Source organism: Nomascus leucogenys, chromosome 3, assembly GCF_006542625.1.
Source record: "Nomascus leucogenys isolate Asia chromosome 3, Asia_NLE_v1, whole genome shotgun sequence".
NCBI classification, from domain to species: domain Eukaryota; kingdom Metazoa; phylum Chordata; class Mammalia; order Primates; family Hylobatidae; genus Nomascus; species Nomascus leucogenys.
Genome location: NC_044383.1, coordinates 53,928,219 through 53,947,927, shown reverse-complemented (window position 1 = coordinate 53,947,927; position 19,709 = coordinate 53,928,219). Strand labels below are relative to the sequence as shown.

The 19,709-nt window shown below is 37.8% G+C and overlaps 1 non-coding gene across 1 annotated transcript; it reads left to right on the top strand.

Moving 5' to 3' along the window:
* The first annotated feature begins 1,993 nt into the window (after window positions 1-1,993).
* LOC115834509 lies at window positions 1,994-2,100 on the top strand. Its single transcript, XR_004029457.1, has one exon. It is a non-coding gene; the product is annotated as a U6 spliceosomal RNA (small nuclear RNA).
* Window positions 2,101-19,709: the final 17,609 nt, after the last annotated feature.

The following is a 19,709-nucleotide window of genomic DNA, read 5'->3' as shown; positions in this document are numbered from 1 at the left end:
CAATCTTGCCACTTATTATTGGTCTGTTCAGAGTTTCTATGTCTTCCTGGTTTAATCTAGGAGGGTTGTACATTTTCAAAAATTTGACCATATTTTCTAGGTTTTCTATTTTGTGTATGTAAAGATGTTCATAGTGGCCTTGAATAAATTTTTGTATTTCTGTGGTATCAGTTGCAATATCTCTTGTTTCATTCCTAATATTTGGATATTCTCTCCTTTTTTTCTTGGTTAACCTTGCCAGTGGTCTATCAATTTTGTTTATCTTTTCAAAGAACCAGTTTTGTTTCACTTATCTTTTGTATTTTCATTTTGTTTCAATTTCACTTAGTTCTGCTCTGATCTTTATTATTTCTTTTCTTCTGTTGAGTTTGGGTTTGGTTTGTTCTTGTTTCTGTAGTACCTTGATGTGTGACCTTAGATTGTCTGTTTGTGTTCTTTCAAACTTTTTGAAGTAGGCATTCAATGCTATGAACTTTCCTCTTAGCACCACTTTATCCCCCAGGTTTTGATATGCTGTGTCACAACTGTCATTTAGTTCAAAGATTTTTAAATTTCCGTCTTGATTTCATTATTGACCTAGTGATCATTCAGGAAAAGTTATTTAATTTTCATGTATTTGCATGGCTATGAGGCTTCTTTTTGGAGTTTATTTCCAATTTTATTCCACTGTGGCCTGAGAGAGTACTTGATATAATTTCAACTTTCTTAGATTTATTGAGACTTGTTTTGTGTCCTGTCATATGGTCTATCTTGGAGAATGTTTATTGTGCTGAAGAATAGAATGTATATTCTGCAGTTGTTGGGTAGAATGTTCTGTAAATATCTGTTAAGACCATTTGTTCTAGGGTGTAGTTTATGTACATTGTTTCTTTGTTGACTTTCTGTCTTGATGACCTGTCTAGTGCTAGTGGAGTATTGAAGTCCCCAGTATTATTGTGTTGCTATGTATCTCATTTCTTAGGTCTAGTAGTAATTGTTTTTATAAATTTGGGAGCTCCAGTGTTTATTTGCTGCATATAAATTTAGGACAGATATTTTCCTGTTGGACTAGTCCTTTTGCCATTATATAATGTTTCTTTTTGTCTTTTTTAACTCTTGTTGCTTTAAAGTCTGTTTTGTCTGATATAAGAATAGTTACTCCCACTCGTTTTTGGTGTCCATTTGCATGGAATATCTTTTCCACTTCTTTACCTTAAGTTTGTGTGAGTTCTTATGTGTTAGGTGAATCTCTTGAAGACAGTAGATACTTGGTTGGTGAATTCTTATCCATTCTTCCATGCTGTATCATTTAAGAGGAGCATTAAGCCACTTACATTCAATGTTAGCATTGAGATGTGAGGTACTATTCTATTAATTGTGCTAGTTGTTGCCTGAATATCTTTTTTTAATTGTGCTATTGTTTTGTAGATCCTGTGAGATTTATGCTTTAAGGAAGTTCTATTTTGGTGTATTTCAAGGATTTTCTTCAAGATTTAGAGCTCCTTTTAGCAGTTATTGAAGTGCTCATGTCCCCATGTTTCTGTAACCTTGTGGTGATATATACGTTTCTGTACCCCACTGGAGGGGTTGGGTCTTTATTCTGAAGGCTTCCATGTATACATGTTAAATAAATTCATATGCCTTTTCTCCCATAAATCTAATTTTTGTGAGCTCATTTTTCAGTGAACCTTCAGAGGGTCAAGGTGAATATTCTCTTTGGTCCTTATACCTTTTTAACTGCTCTTCCTATCATTTGAAAAATAATGCAGGAGAACTTGCTCTTTGTTTTCCTATTTACCAATGGTGAGAGAAACATTATCTCTTTAAGACATGTAGTCCAAAGTGTACACTCACCCTCATGTTCTGCTCTAACCTGTGGCAAAGCTCCCATAGAACAATTTCTATTTTGCCAGCATCCAATCAGTTGTGAGAATGTACTGTAGAGGAAAGTTGTTGAGCATGGTGGAAGACATTTTATGGAAATGTAAAGAGTTTGCAAAAACAGTTATAAGTGGTGCTTACTTTGGCAATACGTATAATAAAATTGGAATGATACAGAGAGGATTAAAATGGCCCTTGTATAAGGATGACATGGAAACTCATAAAGAGTTCCATATTTTTACATAGAGACCAAACCTATGACTCACTGGCATCCCTGAAAGAGTAAGAGAGAGCAAGCAATGTGGAAAATATATTTGAAGATATAGTCCATGAAATTTTCCCCAATCTTGCCAGAGAGGTTGACATTAAAATTCAGAGAATTTAGAAAACCCCTACAAGATATTATACAATGCAACAATCCCTGAGGCACATAGTTATCAGATTCTCCAAGGTCTACAATAAAGAAAAAATATTAAAGACACCTAGACAGAAGGGAAGGTCACCTGCAAAGGGAACCTCATCAGACTAACAGTAGAGCTTTCAGCAGAAATCCTACAAGCCAGAAGAGATTGTAGGCCTATAATTAGTATACTTAAAGAAAAGAAATTAAAAACAAAAATTTTATATTCAACCAACTAAATGTCATTATCAAAGGAGGATAAAATTCTTTCAGGCAAGCAAATGCTAAGGGAATTTGTTACCATTGGGCCTGACCTGCCTTATATGAGGTCCTTAAGGGAATGCTAAACATGAGAAGGAAAGACGATTACAGACACCACAAAAACACACTTAGGCATGTAGACCATTGACAGTATAATGCAACTACACAATCATGTCTATATAGCAACCAGCTAAAAACATGATGATAGGATCTAATTCACATGTATTAATATTAACCTTGACTGTAAATGGGCTAAAAGCCCCCACTTAAAATTCTCAGAGTAGCAAGTTGGACAAAGAAGAAAGACCCAACCGTATGCTGTCTATAAGAGTGACCCATTTCACAAGCAATGAAAACTTTAGGCTCAAAGTAAAAGGATGGAGAAAGATTTATCAAGCAAATGGAAAACAGAAAAAAGCAGGACTTGCTATTTTTATTTCAGATGAAACAGACTTTAAATCAACAAGGATAAAAAAGAACAAATAAGGATATTACTTAATGATAAAGATTCAATTCAACAAAAAGTCTTCACTATCCTAAATATATATTCCCAACACTAGAGCACCCAGACTCATAAAACAAGTTCTTAGAGAACTACAAAGAGACTTAGATGAATACACAATAATAGTGAGACCCTTTGGTACCCCACTGAAAGTATTAGACAGATCATAAGATAAAAAACTCACAAAGATATTTAGGATCTAAACTTGACACTTGAGCAAATGGGCCTAACAGACATCTATAGAACAGTTCACCCAACAGGAGAATATACATTCTCCTCATCTGCACATGGCACATACACTAAAATTGACCACACAGTCAGCCATAAAACGACTCTCATCAAATGCAAAAAACCAAAATCATAGCCACCACACTCTTAGACTGCAGCACAATAAAAATGGAAATCAATACCAAGAAGATCTCTCAAAGCCATATAATTACAAAGAAGTCAAATGATCTGCTCCTGAATGACCTTTGGGTAAACAATGAGATTAAGATAGTGATATGGTTTGGATCTCTGTCCCCACCTAAATCTCATCACGAATTTTACCCCCATAATTCCTATGTGTTGTGGGAGGGACCTTGTGGGAGATAATTGAATCATGGGGGCGGTTTCCTCCCCATACTGTTCTCATGGTAGTGAGTAAGTCTCATGAGATCTGATGGTTTTATCAGGATTTCCACTTTTGCATCTTCCTCATTCTCTCTTTGCCTGCTGCAGTTCACGTAAGATGGCACTTGGTCCTCCTTGCCTTTTGCCATGATTGTGAGACTTCCCCAGCCATATGGAACTGTAAGTCCAATTAAACCTCTTTCTTTTGTAAATTGCCCAGTCTTGGGTATGTCTTTATCATCAGAGTGAAAATTGCCTAATACAAGCAGAAATTAAGAGATTCTTTGAAACTAATGAAAACAAAGATACAACATACCAGAATCTCTGAGTCATGGCTAAAGCAGTGTTAAGAGGAACGTTTATAGTGCTAAACATCTGCATCAAAAAGTTGGAAAGAGCTCAAATTAACATACCTAGAGGAAATAGAAGAACAAGAGCAAACCAATCCCACAGCTAGCAGAAGACAAGAAATAACAAAAACCAGAGCTGAACTGAATGAAATGGAGATGAGAAAAACCATACAAGAAAATCAATGAAACCAAAAGTTGGTTCTTTGAAAGACTAACTAAAATTAATATACTGCCAGCTAGACTAATAAAGAAAAAAAAGAGAAGATCAATATAAACACAATCAGAAATGACAAAGGGAACACTACCCCCAACCCCACAGAAATACAAAAAAGAAAACCCATCTATTACAAACACCTCTATATACACAAACTAGAAAACCTAGAAGATTATGAATAAATTCCTGGAAACATACAGTCTCCCAAGATTGAACCAGGAAGAAATCAAAACCCTAAACAAACCAATAATGAGTTCCAAAATTTAATCAGTAATAGTAATTTTTCAAATAGACAAAGCCCATCAACCAGATAGATTCACAGTTAAATTCTATTAGACATAAAGAAGAGCTGGTACCAATCCTACTAAAACTATTCCAAAAAATTGAAGAGAAAGGACTCCTCCTTAACTCATTCTATGAAGCATCATTCTGATACTAAAACCTGGAAGTGACACAACAAAAAAAGAAAATGACAGCAAATGTCCCTGATGAACATAGATGCAAAAATTATCAACAAAGTACTAGAAAACCAAACCTGGCAGCACATCAAAAAGTTAACCTACCATGATCAAATAGGCTTTATTCTTGGGATATGAGGTTGGTTTAACATATGCAAATCAACAAATGTGATTCATCACATAAACAGAACTAAAAAAAAAAAAGAAGATCATCTCAATAGACACAGCAAAGGCTTTCAGTGAAATTTAACATCTCTTCACGTTAAAAACTCCCAAGAAACTGGGCATTAAGGGACTATACCTCAAAATGATATGAGCCATCTATGACAAACCCACAACCAACATCATACTGAAAAGGCAAAAGCTGGAAGCATTTATTTCTTTTGACAACTGGAATAAGACAAGGATTCCCACTCTTGCCACTCCTATTCAACATAGTATTGGAAGTGCTAACAAGAGCAATCAGCAAGAGAAAGAAATAAAAGACATCCAAATAGAGAGGAAGTAAAACTATTTCTCTTCACAGATGATATGATCCTGTACCTAGAAAACCCCATAGTCTTCTCCCAAAGGTTCCTATATTGGATAAACAACTTCAGCAAAGTTTTTTGAATACAAAATCAACCTTGAAAAATCAGTAGCATTTTAATACACCAGTGCTGCCAATGAGAGCCAAATAAAGAACAAAACCCCATTTATAGTAGCCACAAAAAGAATAAAATACCTAGGAACACAGCTAACAAGGGAGGTGGAAGATGTCTACAAACAGAACTACAAAATGCTGCTAAAAGAAATCAGAGCTGACACAAACAAATGAAAAAACATTTTATGCTAATGGATTGGAAAAATCAGTGTCATTAAAATGGCTATACTTCCCAAAGCAACTTACAGATTCAATGCTATTTCTATCAAACTACCAATTACATTATTCACAGAATTTGAAAAAAAACTATTCTAAAATTCATATGGAACCAAAAAAGAGCCCAAATAGCCAAAACAATCCTAGGAAAAAGAACAAAACCAGAGGCATCACATTAGCTGACTTCAAACTATACTACAAGGCTACAGTGGCCAAAACAGCATGGTACTAATACAAAAACAGACACATAGACTAATGCAACAGAATACAGAAACCAGAAATAAAGCCACACACCTATAACCATCTGATCTTCAACAAAGCTGACAGTAACAAGCAATGGGGAAAAGACTCCTTATTCAGTAAATGATGCTAAGATAACTGGCTAGCCATATGCAGAGATTGAAACTGGACTTATTCCTTTGTACTATATATAAAAGTCAACTCAAGACAAATGAAAGACTTAAATGGAAAAACCTAAAACTATAAAAATTCCAGGAGAAAACCTAGAAAATACCATCCTGAATATCAGCCTTGGCAAAGATTTTGTAATGAAGACTCTAAAAGCAAATGCAACAAAAACAAAAATTGACAAGTGGGGCTTACTTAAACTAAAAAACTGCACAGAAAAAGAAACAATCAATACAGTAAACAGGGAACCTACAGAATAGGAGAAAATATTTGTAAACTATGCATCCAACAAAGGTCTAATATCCAGAATCTATAATGAACTTGAATCAACAAGCAAAAAACAAACAACCTCATTTTAAAATGGGCAAAGGACATGAACAGACACTTCTTAAAAAAAGACATACATGTGGCCAACAAGCATATGAAAAAATGCTCCACATTACAAATCATCAGAGAAATGCAAATCAAAACCACAATGAGATAGCATCTCATGGTAATCAGAATGGCTATTACTAAAAATTTTAAAAATAACAGATGCTGGTGAAGTTGTGGAGAAAGTGGAATGCTTATATACTGTGGGTGGGAATGTAAACTAGTTCAGCCACTGTCGAAAGCAGTTTTGAGATTGTTCAAATAACTTAAAACAAAGGTATCATTTGAACCAATAATCCCATTACTGGGTATATAACAAAAAGAATATAAATTGTTTTACCATAAAGACACATGCGGAGTAACGGTGCACTCTGGCCCAGATACTATGCTTTTCCCATGGTCTTCGCAACTCACAGACCAAGAGATTCCCTTGGGTGCCTATGCCACCAGGGCCCTGGATTTCAAGCACAAAACTGGGCGGCCATTTGGGCAGACACTGAGCTAGCTGCAAGAGTTTTTATTCATACCCCAGTGGCACCTGGAATGCCAGCAAGATAGAACCATTTACTCCCCTGGAAAGGGGGTTGAAGCCAGGGATCAAAGTGGTCTAGGTCAGTGGATCTCACCCCCATGGAGCCCAGGAAGCTAAGATCCACTGGCTTGAAATTCTGGCTGCCAGCACAGCAGTCTGAAGTCTACCTGGGATGCTCGAGCTTGGTGGGGGGATGTGCATCCACCATTACTGAGGCTTAAGTAGGTGGTTTTCCCCTCACAGTGTAAACAAAGCCACCAGGAAGTTTGAACTGGGCGGAGCCCACTGCAGCTCAGCAAAGCCACTGTAGCAAGACAGCCTCTCTAGATTCCTAGTCTCTGGGAAGGGCAGTTCTGAAAGAAAGGCAGCAACCGCAGTCAGGGGCTTATAGATAAAACTCCCATCTCCCTGGGACAGAGCACCTGGGGAAGGGATGGCTGTGGGTGCAGCTTCAGCAGAATCAAACATTCCTGCCTGCTGGTTCTGAAGAGAGCAGCAGATCTCCTAGCACAGCACTCGAACTCTGTTAAGGGACTGAGTGCCTCCTCAAGTGGGTCCCTGACCCCTGTGCCTCCTGACTGGGAGACACCTCCCAGCAGAGGTCGACAGACATCTCATACAGGAGAGCTCTGGCTGGCATCTTGTGGGTGCCTCTCTGGGACGAAGCTTCCAGAGGAAGGAACAGGCAGCAAGTTTTGCTGTTCTGCAGCCTTCGCTGGTGATACCCATGCAAACAGGGTCTGCAGTGGACCTCCAGCAAACTCCAGCAGATCTGCAGCAGAGGGGCCTGACTGGTAGAAGTAAAACTAACAAACAGAAAGGAATAGCATCAACATCAACAAAAAGGATGTCCACACAGAAACCCCATTTGAAGATCACCATCAAAGACAAAAAGTAGATAAATCCATGAAGATGAGGAAAAACCAGCGTGAAAAGACTGAAAATTCCAAAAAACAGAATGCCTTTTCTCTTCCAAAGGATCACAACTCCTCACCTGCAAGGGAACAAAACTAGATGGAGAAAGAGTTTGATGAATTGACAGAAGTAGGCTTCAGACGGTGGGTAATAACAAACTCCTCTGAGCTGAAGGAGAATGTTCTAACCCAATGCAAGGAAGTTATGAACCTTGAAACAAGGTTAGAGGAATTGCTAACTAGAATAACCAGTTTGGAGAAGAATATAAATGACCTGATGGAGCTGAAAAACAGCACGAGAACTTCATGAAGAATACACAAGTATCAATAGCTGAATCGATCAAGCAGAATAAAGGATATCATGGGTTGAAGATCAACTTAATGAAATAAAGCATAAAGACAAGATTACAGAAAAAGAATGAAAAGAAACGAACAAAGCCTCCGAGAAACATGGGACTATGTGAAAAGACCAAACCTACGTTTGATTGGTGTACCTGAAAGTGATGGGGAGAATGGAACCAAGTTGGAAAATACTCTTCAGAATTTATCCAGGAGAACTTCCCCAACCTAGCAAGACAGGCCAACATTCAAACTCAGGAAATACAGAGAACACCACAAAGATACTCTTCGAAAAGAGCAACCCCAAGACACATAATCATCAGATTTACCAAGGTTGAAATAAAGGAAAAAATATTAAGAGCAGCCAGATAGGAAGGTCGGGTTACCCACAAAAGGGAGCCCATCAGTCTAACAGCGGATCTCTCGGCAGAAACCCTACATGCCAGAAGAGAGTGGGGCCCAATATTCAACATTCTTAAAGAAAAGAATTTTCAACCCAGAATTTCATATCCAGCCAAATCAAGCTTCATAAGTGAAGGAGAAATAAAATCCCTTACAGACAAGCAAATGCCAAGAGATTTTGTCACCCCCAGGCCCGCCTTACAAGAGTTAATCATCAAAAGGAACAACTGGTACCAGCCACTGCAAAAATGTACCAAATTGCAAAGACCATCGACACTATGAAGAAACTATATCAACTAGTGGGCAAAATAACCAGCTAGCATCATAATGACAGGATCAAATTCACACATACCAATATTAACCTTAAATGTAAATGGGCTAAATGGAAAGCAAAACCAAGCAGGGGTTGCAATCCTAGTCTCTGATAAAACAAACTTTAAACCAACAAAGATCACAAAAGACAAAGAAGGGCATTACATAATGGTAAAGGGATCAATGCAACAAAAAGAGCTTAATATATATGCACCGAATACAGGAGCACGCAGATTCATAAGGCAAGTTCTTAGAGACCTACAAAGAGACTTAAGACTCCCACACAATAATAGTGGGAGACTTTAACACCCCACTGTCAATATTAGATAGATCAATGAGACAGAACATTAACAAGGATATTCAGGGCTTGAACACAGCTCTGGACCAAGTGGACTTAATAGACATCTATAGAACTCTCTACCCCAAATCAACAGAAGATACATTCTTCTTAACACCACATCACACTTATTCTAAAATTGACCACATAATCAGAAGTAAAACACTCCTCAGCAAATGCAAAATAATAGAAATAAGAAGAAACCGTCTCTCAGACCACAGTGCAATCTAATTAGAACTCAAGATTAAGAAATTCACTCAAAACCACACAACTACATGGAAACTGAGCAACCTGCTCTGAATGACTACTGGGTAAATGACAAAATGAAGGCAGAATAAATAAGCTCTTTGAAACCAATGAGAACAAAGACACAATATAGCAGAATCTCTGGGACACAGCTAAAGCACTGTTTAGAGGGAAAATTATAGCACTAAATGCCCGCAGGAGAAAGCGGGAAATATCTAAAATCGAACCCTAACATCACAGTTAAAAAAACTAGAGAAGCAAGAGCAAACAAATTCAAAAACTAGCAGAAGACAAGAAATAACTAAGATCACTGCAGAACTGAAGGAAAGACAGAAACAAAAACCCTTCAGGAAATCAATGAATTCAGGAGCTGGTTTTTTGTTTAAAGACTAACAAAATAGAACGCTAGCCAGACTAATCAAGAAGAAAAGATAGAAGAATCAAATAGACACAATAAAAATGATAAAGGGGATATTACCACTGATCCCGCAAAAATACAAACTACCATCAGAGAATAATATAAACACCTCTATGCAAGTGAACTAGAATATCTAGAAGAAATGGGTACATTCCTGGACACATACACCCTCCCAAGATTAAACCAGGAAGAAGTCAAATCCCTGAATAGACCAATAACAAGTTCTGAAATTGAGGTAGTGATTAATAGCCTACCAACCAACCAAAAACAAACAAAAGCCCAGGAACAGAGGGATTCACAGCCAAATTCTACCAGAGGTACAAAGAGGAGCTGGTAGCATTCCTTCTGAAACTATTCCAAATAGTAGAAAAAGAAGGACTCCTCCCTAACTCATTTTATGAGGCCAGCATCACCCTGATACCAAAACCTGGCAGAGACACAACAAAAAAAGAAAATTTCAGGCCAATATCCCTGTTGAACATTGATGCAATAGTCCTCAATAAAATACTGGCAAATCTAATCCAGCAGCACATCAAAAAGCTTATCCACCATGATCAAGTTGGCTTCATCCTTGGGATGCAAGGCTGATTCAACATATGCAAATCAATAAATGTAATCCATCGCATAAACAGAACCAAAGACAAAAACCACATGATTATCTCAATAGATGCAGAAAAGTCCTTTGACAAAATTCAACAGCCCTTCATGCTAAAAACTCTCAATAAACTAGGTATTGATGGAACATATCTCAAAATAATAAGCACTATTTATGACAAACCCACAGCCAATATCATACTGAATGGGCAAAACCTGGAAGCATTCCCTTTGAAAACTGGCACAAGACAAGGATGCCCTCTCTCATCACTCCTATTCAACATAGTATTGGAAGTTCTGGCCAGGGCAATCAGGCAAGAGAAAGAAATAAAGGGTATTCAAATAGAAAGAGAGGAAGTCAAATCATCTGTGTTTGCAGATGACATGAGTGTATATTTAGAAAACCCCATCATCTCAGCCCAAAATCTCCTTAAGCTGATAAGCAACTTCAGCTAAGTCTCAGGATACAAAATCAATGTGCAAATATCACAAGCATTCCTATAACCAATAATAGAGAGCCAAATCATGAGTGAACTCCCATTTACAGTTACTACAAAGAGAATAAAATACCTAGGAATGTAACTTATAAGGGATGTGAAGGACCTCTTCAAAGACAGGTACAAACCATTGCTCAAGGAAATAAGAGAGGACACAATCAATGGAAAAACATCCCATGCTCATGGATAGGAAGAATTAATATTGTGAAAATGGCCATCCTGCCCAAAGTAATTTATAGATTCAGTGCTATCCCCATCAAGCTATCACTGACTTTCTTCACAGAATCAGGAAAAACTACTTTAAATTTCATATGGAAGCAAAAAGGAGCCCGTATACCCAAGACAATCTTAAGCAAAAAGAACAAAGCTGGTGGCATCACATTACCTGACTTCAAACTATACAAGGCTAGAGTAACCAAAACATCATGGTACTGGTGCCAAAGCAGATATCCCACATTGGTACTGGTGCCAAAGCAGATATCCCAATGGAACAGAATTGAAACCTCAGAAGTAACACCACACATCTACAACCATCTGATCTTTGATAAACCTGACAAAAACAAGTAATGGGGAAAGGATTCCCTATTTAATAAAGGGTGTTGGGAAAACTGTCTAGCCATATGCAGAAAACTGAAACTGGACCCCTTCCTTACACCTAACACAAAAATCAACTCAAGATGGATTAGAGACTTAAACTAAGACCTAAAGCCATAAAAACCCTAGAAGAAAACCTAGGCAATACCATTCAGGACATAGGTATGGCCAAAGGCTTCATGACTAAAACACCAAAAGCAATGGCAACAAAAGCCAAAATTGACAAATGGGATCTAATTAAACTAAAGAGCTTCTGCGCAGTAAAAGAAACTACCAGAGTGAACTTGCAACCTACAGAATGGGAGAAAATTCTTGCAATCTATCCATCTGACAAAGGGCTAGTATCCAGAATCTACAAGGAACTTAAACAAATTTACAAGAAAAAAACAAACAACCTCATCAAAAAGTGGAAAAAAGAAATGAATAGACACTCCTCAAAAAAAGACATTTATGTGGCCAACCAACATATGAAAAAAATGCTCATCATCATAGGTCATTAGAGAAATGCAAATCAAAACCACAATGAGATATCACCTTACAGCAGTTACAATGGCAATCATTAAAAAGTCAGGAAACAACAGATGCCAGAGAGGATGTGGAGAAATAGGAATGCTTTTACACTGTTGGTGGGAGTGTAAATTTGTTCAACCATTGTGGAAGACAGTGTGGCGATTCCTTAAGGATCTGGACCAGAAATATCATTTGACCCAGCAATCTCATTACTGGGTATATACCCAAAGGATTATAAATCATTCTATCATAAAGACACATGCACACATATGTTTATTGTAGCACTATTTACAATAGCAAATACTTGCAACCAATCCAAATGCCCACCAATGATAGACTGGATAAAGAAAATGTGACACATATTCACCAGGCAATACTATGCAGCCGTAAAAAAGGATGAGTTCATGTCATTTGCAGGGACATGGATGAAACTGGAAAACATCATTCTCAGCAAACTAACACAGGAGGAGAAAACCAAACACCACCTGTTCCCACTCACAAGTGGGATTTGAACAATGAGACCACATGGACACAATGTGGGGAATATCACACACCGGAGCCTGTCAAGGGGTGGGGGCTAGGGGAAGGATAGCATTAGAAGTACTTCATATAGACGACCACTTGATGGATGCAGCAAACCACCAAGACACGTATATACCTATGTAACAAACCTGCATGTTCTGCACACATATCTCAGAACTTAAAGTATAATAATAATAATAAAGACACACATGCACATATATGTTCATCTTAGCACTATTCACAATAGCAAAGACAAGGAATCAACCTAGACACCCATCAGTGGTGGGCTTGATGAAGAAATGTGGTATATATACAACAGGGAATAGTATCACTATAAAAAGTGAAATCATGCCCTTTGCAGCAACATGGATGGAACTTTAGGCCATTATTCAAAGTGACTTAATGCAGGGACAGAAAGTCAAATACCACGTCTTCACTTTCAAGTGGAAGCTAAACATTGAGGATACTAGGACACAAGGAAGGGAACAATAGACACTGGGGCCCACTTGAGGGTCCATGGTGGGAAGAGAGTGATTGAAAAATCTACCTATTGGGAACTGTGCTCAGTACCTGTGTGATGAAATAATCTGTACACCAAACTTCCATGACATGCAAATTACCCATGTAAACAACCTGCATATGTACCTCATGAACCTAAAATAAAAATTGGAAAAAAAAACCTAAAAAGAAAAAACCTCAAACAAACAAGAAACAAAATCTTTTATAAGTGGAGTATCGACCATGTGGTGAACCCTGTTTTTGTGTTTCCTGTCATTTAATCCAGTGGTCCTTAATGGGGATGTTATCGCCCCCTGGAGGCATTGTGACAATTTGCAGGGGTATTTTTGGTTTCACAGGGATTTGAGAGTACCATTGCCATTTACAGGGTGGGGGTCAAGGATGCTAGACTTCCTGCAAGGTGAAGGACAGTCCTACATAATGAAGAACTAGCTCATGTACATGTCTGTAATGTCCTGTGTCTATTCCTATAGGCAAAATCTTGTGTTTATAATTTTGCAAGCCTAGAGCCTACTTTTGTTTTGCATATAAACAGAAAGTAATTTTTGAACGGTTTGAAGATAGTGACATTTTCAAGAGCACATCTGTCACGTAAATTGAAGGAAGATTGTATTCCATTTTGTTTGGAACCTTATCAAGAACTTTTCACTATTGCAGACATCAAGTCTGCACTTCATGACTTGTGGTTATAGCTGCTGCATTAACGGTGGTAATATTATGTACACGTGTCATAATGGAGCCATCATTGAATTTTCTAGAATAATCATGTCTAAGCATTTACTTATTGAAACACACATTATTTTTCTATAAATTACTTTTCATTTCTTTATATTACAGTTATTACATTAAAGTGTCTTGGTTGGTAGCATTATATATGAATTTCATTTCAAGATATTTAAGAGGAAGTGAATAAATATCTGTAACAGAGTGTGTTGGATTGAGAACTATTGATTTATCCTCACGACAGCCCCTTGATGCAGATAATTATAGCTTTCTCCATTTTTCAGATCAAGAAACAAGCAACTAGCCCAGGTCGCATAGCTGGTAAGGTAGGGAGCCAGGGTTTGGATTGAACATTGTGGATCTTAGAGCTACACTCTTCTTTTTTTTCTTTTTTTTGAGACGGAGTCTCGCTCTGTCGCCCAGGTTGGAGTGCAGAGGCGCAATCTCGGCTCACTGCAAGCTCCGCTTCCCGGGTTCCCGCCATTCTCCTGCCTCAGCCTCCCGAGTAGCTGGGACTACAGGTGCCCGCCACCGCGCCCAGCTAATTTTTTGTGTTTTTAGTAGAGACGGAGTTTCACCGTGGTCTCGATCTCCTGACCTTGTGATCCACCCGCCTCGGCCTCACAAAGTGCTGGGATTACAGGCGTGAGCCACCGCGCCTGGCCAGAGCTACACTCTTAACACTGTTTTTCTTCTTCCTATCAGAGGAGGCCATTAGAAACATCAGGCAAAACAAGGACAGAATTCTAGTCATGTCTTAAGAGTTAGGGAGTGAATAGTTTTAAAAATGCAGATCCATGCAGAATCGCCATGCAGAGTGGCTTGTGCCAGGACTAGCAAGGGAGACTGAGAGGCTTGCTGGCTGTCTCCATGGGTTCCAAGTAAAGGCAAGATGGCCTCCCGATGCTCATTCTGAGTAAGTAGAAAGAGTAGAGCTGAGAAGACTGTCAAGCCTAGTTTCCCCAGGGTTGCATGGTCTCCTCATTTCCCCCAGGAAATAAAGGATGAATCACTCACTGATAGCTTAGAACACATAGCAGTGTGCCTGCCAAACCGCCCCTGGAATCTACAATATTATTCAGTAATACATTCAACATTTAGTTTTTATTAAGCATGTAGCATCATGGCCCTGTGTAAGGTTAAATAAAAACTTTGACTAAATTCTTTCACAATTCCTTAAGCATGCATCTGAAAATCAGATCAGCAACTAGCCTTGATTTTTCTTCCAGTCTGAGTTTATCCACAGATATTTCCATATGTTAATATTATATACTGAATTTCTTCTTCATTGGTTGTGTCTCATAAATATAGATTGCTGTATCTTGAAAATCAAGAGATGTTTTCATGTGGGAATACATACACTTTTAACAACACTATTTAAGAGTGGTCCACAAATGCTCAACGTGGCCTTTGCCAATGAAGAATAAGAGAGATAAACTTAAAAATATCCCTGTCTGGATTTTTAAAATGTGAATCTGAATTGCCCTGCTTAACTTTTCATTTTTCCAGGAGATAAGATCATGATGAGCACAGTTCTAATGAGCTGGAAACTTCTTCCTCAGCTACTGTTTTGACAGGTTGTTTAACTTGGAGAGACTCTTATTGAGGTTAAATAGAAGAGACACAGAATCCAGATAAATCTGTAGATTAGTATATTAAAATGTATCTGCTTCTTTTGTTTTAAAGTAACTGCTCATGGCAGTTCTTGGCCTATTTGTTGAGAAATCAGTCCAGAATGACTTAGACAGAAGGCAGTGGCATGCACACTTAAACTGGCTGCTCTTGCCCCAAAAACTTCATCAAAAACATCATTGGTTTATTACTGTGAACTCAACATGCTATAATTATCCTCTTAATGCATTCAACTTTCAGGCATATTAAAAACCATGAAATATACACAGATGGTAAATAAAAAACATTTTTATGTACCTGTAGGATTAAAAAAGAGAGAAAAAGATAGAAATGGATTTCAAATTGAGGCAGCATGGAAGTGACAAACTTATTAAAGGTTTTTAATTTTTTAATTTTTAATTTTTGTCTTTTGCTTATGAGCAAGGCATTTCTATTCCTTGTTTATAGTGTGTTTGGTCAGATGCTGTGCCCTGGCCTCAATCCAAAGGCTAGCGAAGGTTATTAACTTTTATGCATGAGTGGTAAACATTTATCTTACTTTAAAAATGAAAGTACTAAATCCCTCTTAAAGTCTTTTCCCAACTTACAGATGACCCATAATTCTGATATTTTTTAAGTTAGCTATTTGGAGCTTAGATATCTGTTCATAATATGATGGTATTTGTTTTTTATAGGTTTAAGAACACCTATGATACACACGAGGGGCTGACCAACTTTTTCTGTGAAGGGCCAGATAGTAAGTATTTCAGGCTTTGAGTATCATACAGTGTCCATCTCTTACTGCAGTGTGAAAGCAGCCATAGACAGTGCATGAACAAATGAGTATATTTGTATTCCAATATATTTACTTATGCAATTAAAATTTTATATAATTTTCACATGTCACAAAATATTCTTTTAATTTTTCAACTATTTAAAACTGTAGAAACAATTTTAGCTCACTGGCTTTAAAAAAAACAGGCAGCAAGCCATATTTGACTTCTAAGCAGTAGTTTGCAGACTCCTGTATGTATGTATGTAACTGCATGTATGTTAAAATAAGGAACTTGTGGATTCTGCAGGAAAAAACATTTTATATTAAATTGGAAGTGTCAAGAACACATCTGTTACAGAATTATCTAAGCCAAGTTGGCCGTGGACAATGAGTAGATTTTTATTGGTAGATGGAAGAGCTATTATTATTTGGATATAGGTGAGGGCTGTAAGTCTCTCTCAATTCCACCTTCATATCCAGTAGATGAGTTACAGGGTAAGCAAGTCTTACACCAGATTATACATGTTTATAAATATTAAATAGCAAGTGGCACAAACACAGTTATACCACCTGTTCTTGAAGTCTCACTCTTACACACCCCTAATACCTTGCATGAAATGTACACTGGGGGAAGATAACATTCTGCAGCCAGGATTCAGATATCTAGGAACTGGGTGACAGAATTCTCTGTTAATGGCAAAACCAAGGAAATAAGAGGGTCTTAGGCTAAGAATGCCATTCAAAGGGAGTAAGCTGCTGGGTGGCCAGATTTATACAAATGTAATTGCCAAGGTACTCATATAATCTTTCTAGCAATCTGTGTCAATTATTGCTAAATTCCCCAAATCACAGTAGAACTGATGCTGTGATGAAATTGTGGGTGATTCTTTTTCCTTTTCTATAGTTTCCCCCTACAAAGAATAGCATTAATTAGAATGTTACCAAACTCTGATCCTTCTTAGTTCTTCTTTCTCTACAGCCACATCTTAATGATTTTCTTTTCATTTAAAGATTGTGGAATATGTAAATCATAGCCAGAAACAAAATGGAACTCATGGCCAATCTGGTTTCAGCTATATCTCCACTTGCTTTCCCCAACCCCATATTATTTTCAAGAAAATCCTATATGTTTTCAGAGGGAACGCTTCCAGTTTTTGCCCATTCAGTATGATATTGGCTGTGGGTTTGTCGTAGATAGCTCTTATTATTTTGAGATACGTCCCATCAATACCTAATTTATTGAGAGTTTTTAGCATGAAGGGTTGTTGAATTTTGTCAAAGGCCTTTTCTGCATCTATTGAGATAATCATGTGGTTTTTGTCTTTGGTTCTGTTTATATGCTGGATTACATTTATTGATTTGCGAATGTTGAACCAGCCTTGCATCCCAGGGATGAAGCCCACTTGATCATGGTGGATAAGCTTTTTGATGTGCTGCTGGATTCGGTTTGCCAGTATTTTATTGAGGATTTTTGCATCAATGTTCATCAAGGATATTGGTCTGAAATTCTCTTTTTTGGTTATGTCTCTGCCAGGTTTTGGTATCAGGACGATGCTGGCTTCATAAAATGTGTTAGGGAGGATTCCCTCTTTTTCTATCGATTGGAATAGTTTCAGAAGGAATGGTACCAGTTCCTCCTTGTACCTCTGGTAGAATTCAGCTGTGAATCCATCAGGTCCTGGACTCTTTTTGGTTGGTAAGCTATTGATTATTGCCACAATTTCAGAACCTGTTATTGGTGTATTCAGAGATTCAACTTCTTCCTGGTTTAGTCTTGGGAGGGTGTATTTGTCGAGGAATTTATCCATTTCTTCTAGATTTTCTAGTTTATTTGCATAGAGGTGTTTGTAGTATTCTCTGGCACAAGACAGGGATGCCCTCTCTCACCGCTCCTATTCAACATAGTGCTGGAAGTTCTGGCCAGAGCAATCAGGCAGCAGAAGGAAATAAAAGGTATTCAATTAGGAAAAGAGGAAGTCAAATTGTCCCTGTTTGCAGATGACATGATTGTATATCTAGAAAACCCCATTGTCTCAGCCCAAAATCTCCTTAAGCTGATTAGCAACTTCAGCGAAATCTCAGGATACAAAATTAATGTACAAAAATCACAAGCATTCTTGTACACCAATAACAGACAAACAGAGAGCCAAATCATGAGTGAACTCCCATTCACAATTGCTTCAAAGAGAATAAAATACCTAGGAATCCAACTTACAAGGGATGTGAAGGACCTCTTCAAGGAGAACTACAAACCACTGCTCAATGAAATAAAAGAGGATACAAACCAATGGAAGAACATTCCATGCTCATGGGTTGGAAGAATCAATATCGTGAAAATGGCCATACTGCCCAAGGTAATTTATAGATTCAATGCCATCCCCATCAAGCTACCAATGACTTTCTTCACAGAATTGGAAAAAACTACTTTAAAGTTCATATGGAACCAAAAAAGAGCCCGCATCGCCAAGTCAATCCTAAGCCAAAAGAACAAAGCTGGAGGCATCACGCTACCTGACTTTAAACTATACTACAAGGCTACAGTAACCAAAACAGCATGGTACTGGTACCACAACAGAGACATAGATCAATGGAACAGAACAGAGCCCTCAGAAATGATGCCGCATATCTACAACTATCTGATCTTTGACAAACCTGACAAAAACAAGAAATGGGGAAAGGATTCCCTATTTAATAAATGGTGCTGGGAAAACTGGCTAGCCATATGTAGAAAGCTGCAACTGGATCCCTTCCTTACACCTTATACAAAAATTAATTCAAGATGGATTAAAGACTTATATGTTAGACCTAAAACCATTAAAATCCTACAAGAAAACCTAGGCAATACCATTCAGGACATAGGCGTGGGCAAGGACTTCATGTCTAAAACACCAAAAGCAATGGCAACAAAAGCCAAAATCGACAAATGGGATCTCATTAAACTAAAGAGCTTCTGCACAGCAAAACAAACTATCATCAGAATGAACAGGCAACCTACAGAATGGGAGAAAATTTTTGCAACCTACTCATCTGACAAAGGGCTAATATCCAGAATCTACAATGAACTCAAACAAATTTACAAGAAAAAAACAAACAACCCCATCAAAAAGTGGGCAGAGGACATGAACAGACACTTCTCAAAAGAAGACATTTATGCAGCCAGAAAACACATGAAGAAATGCTCATCATCACTGGCCATCAGAGAAATGCAAATCAAAACCACAGTGAGATACCATCTCACACCAGTTAGAATGGCCATCATTAAAAAATCAGGAAACAACAGGTGCTGGAGAGGATGTGGAGAAATAGGAACACTTTTACACTGTTGGTGGGACTGTAACTAGTTCAACCATTGTGGAAGTCAGTGTGGCGATTCCTCAGGGATCTCGAACTAGAAATACCATTTGACCCAGCCATCCCATTACTGGTATATACCCAAAGGACTATAAATCATGCTGCTATAAAGAACATGCACACGTATGTTTATTGCGGCACTATTCACAATAGCAAAGAGTTGGAACCAACCCAAATGTCCAACAACGATAGACTGGATTAAGAAAATGTGGCACAT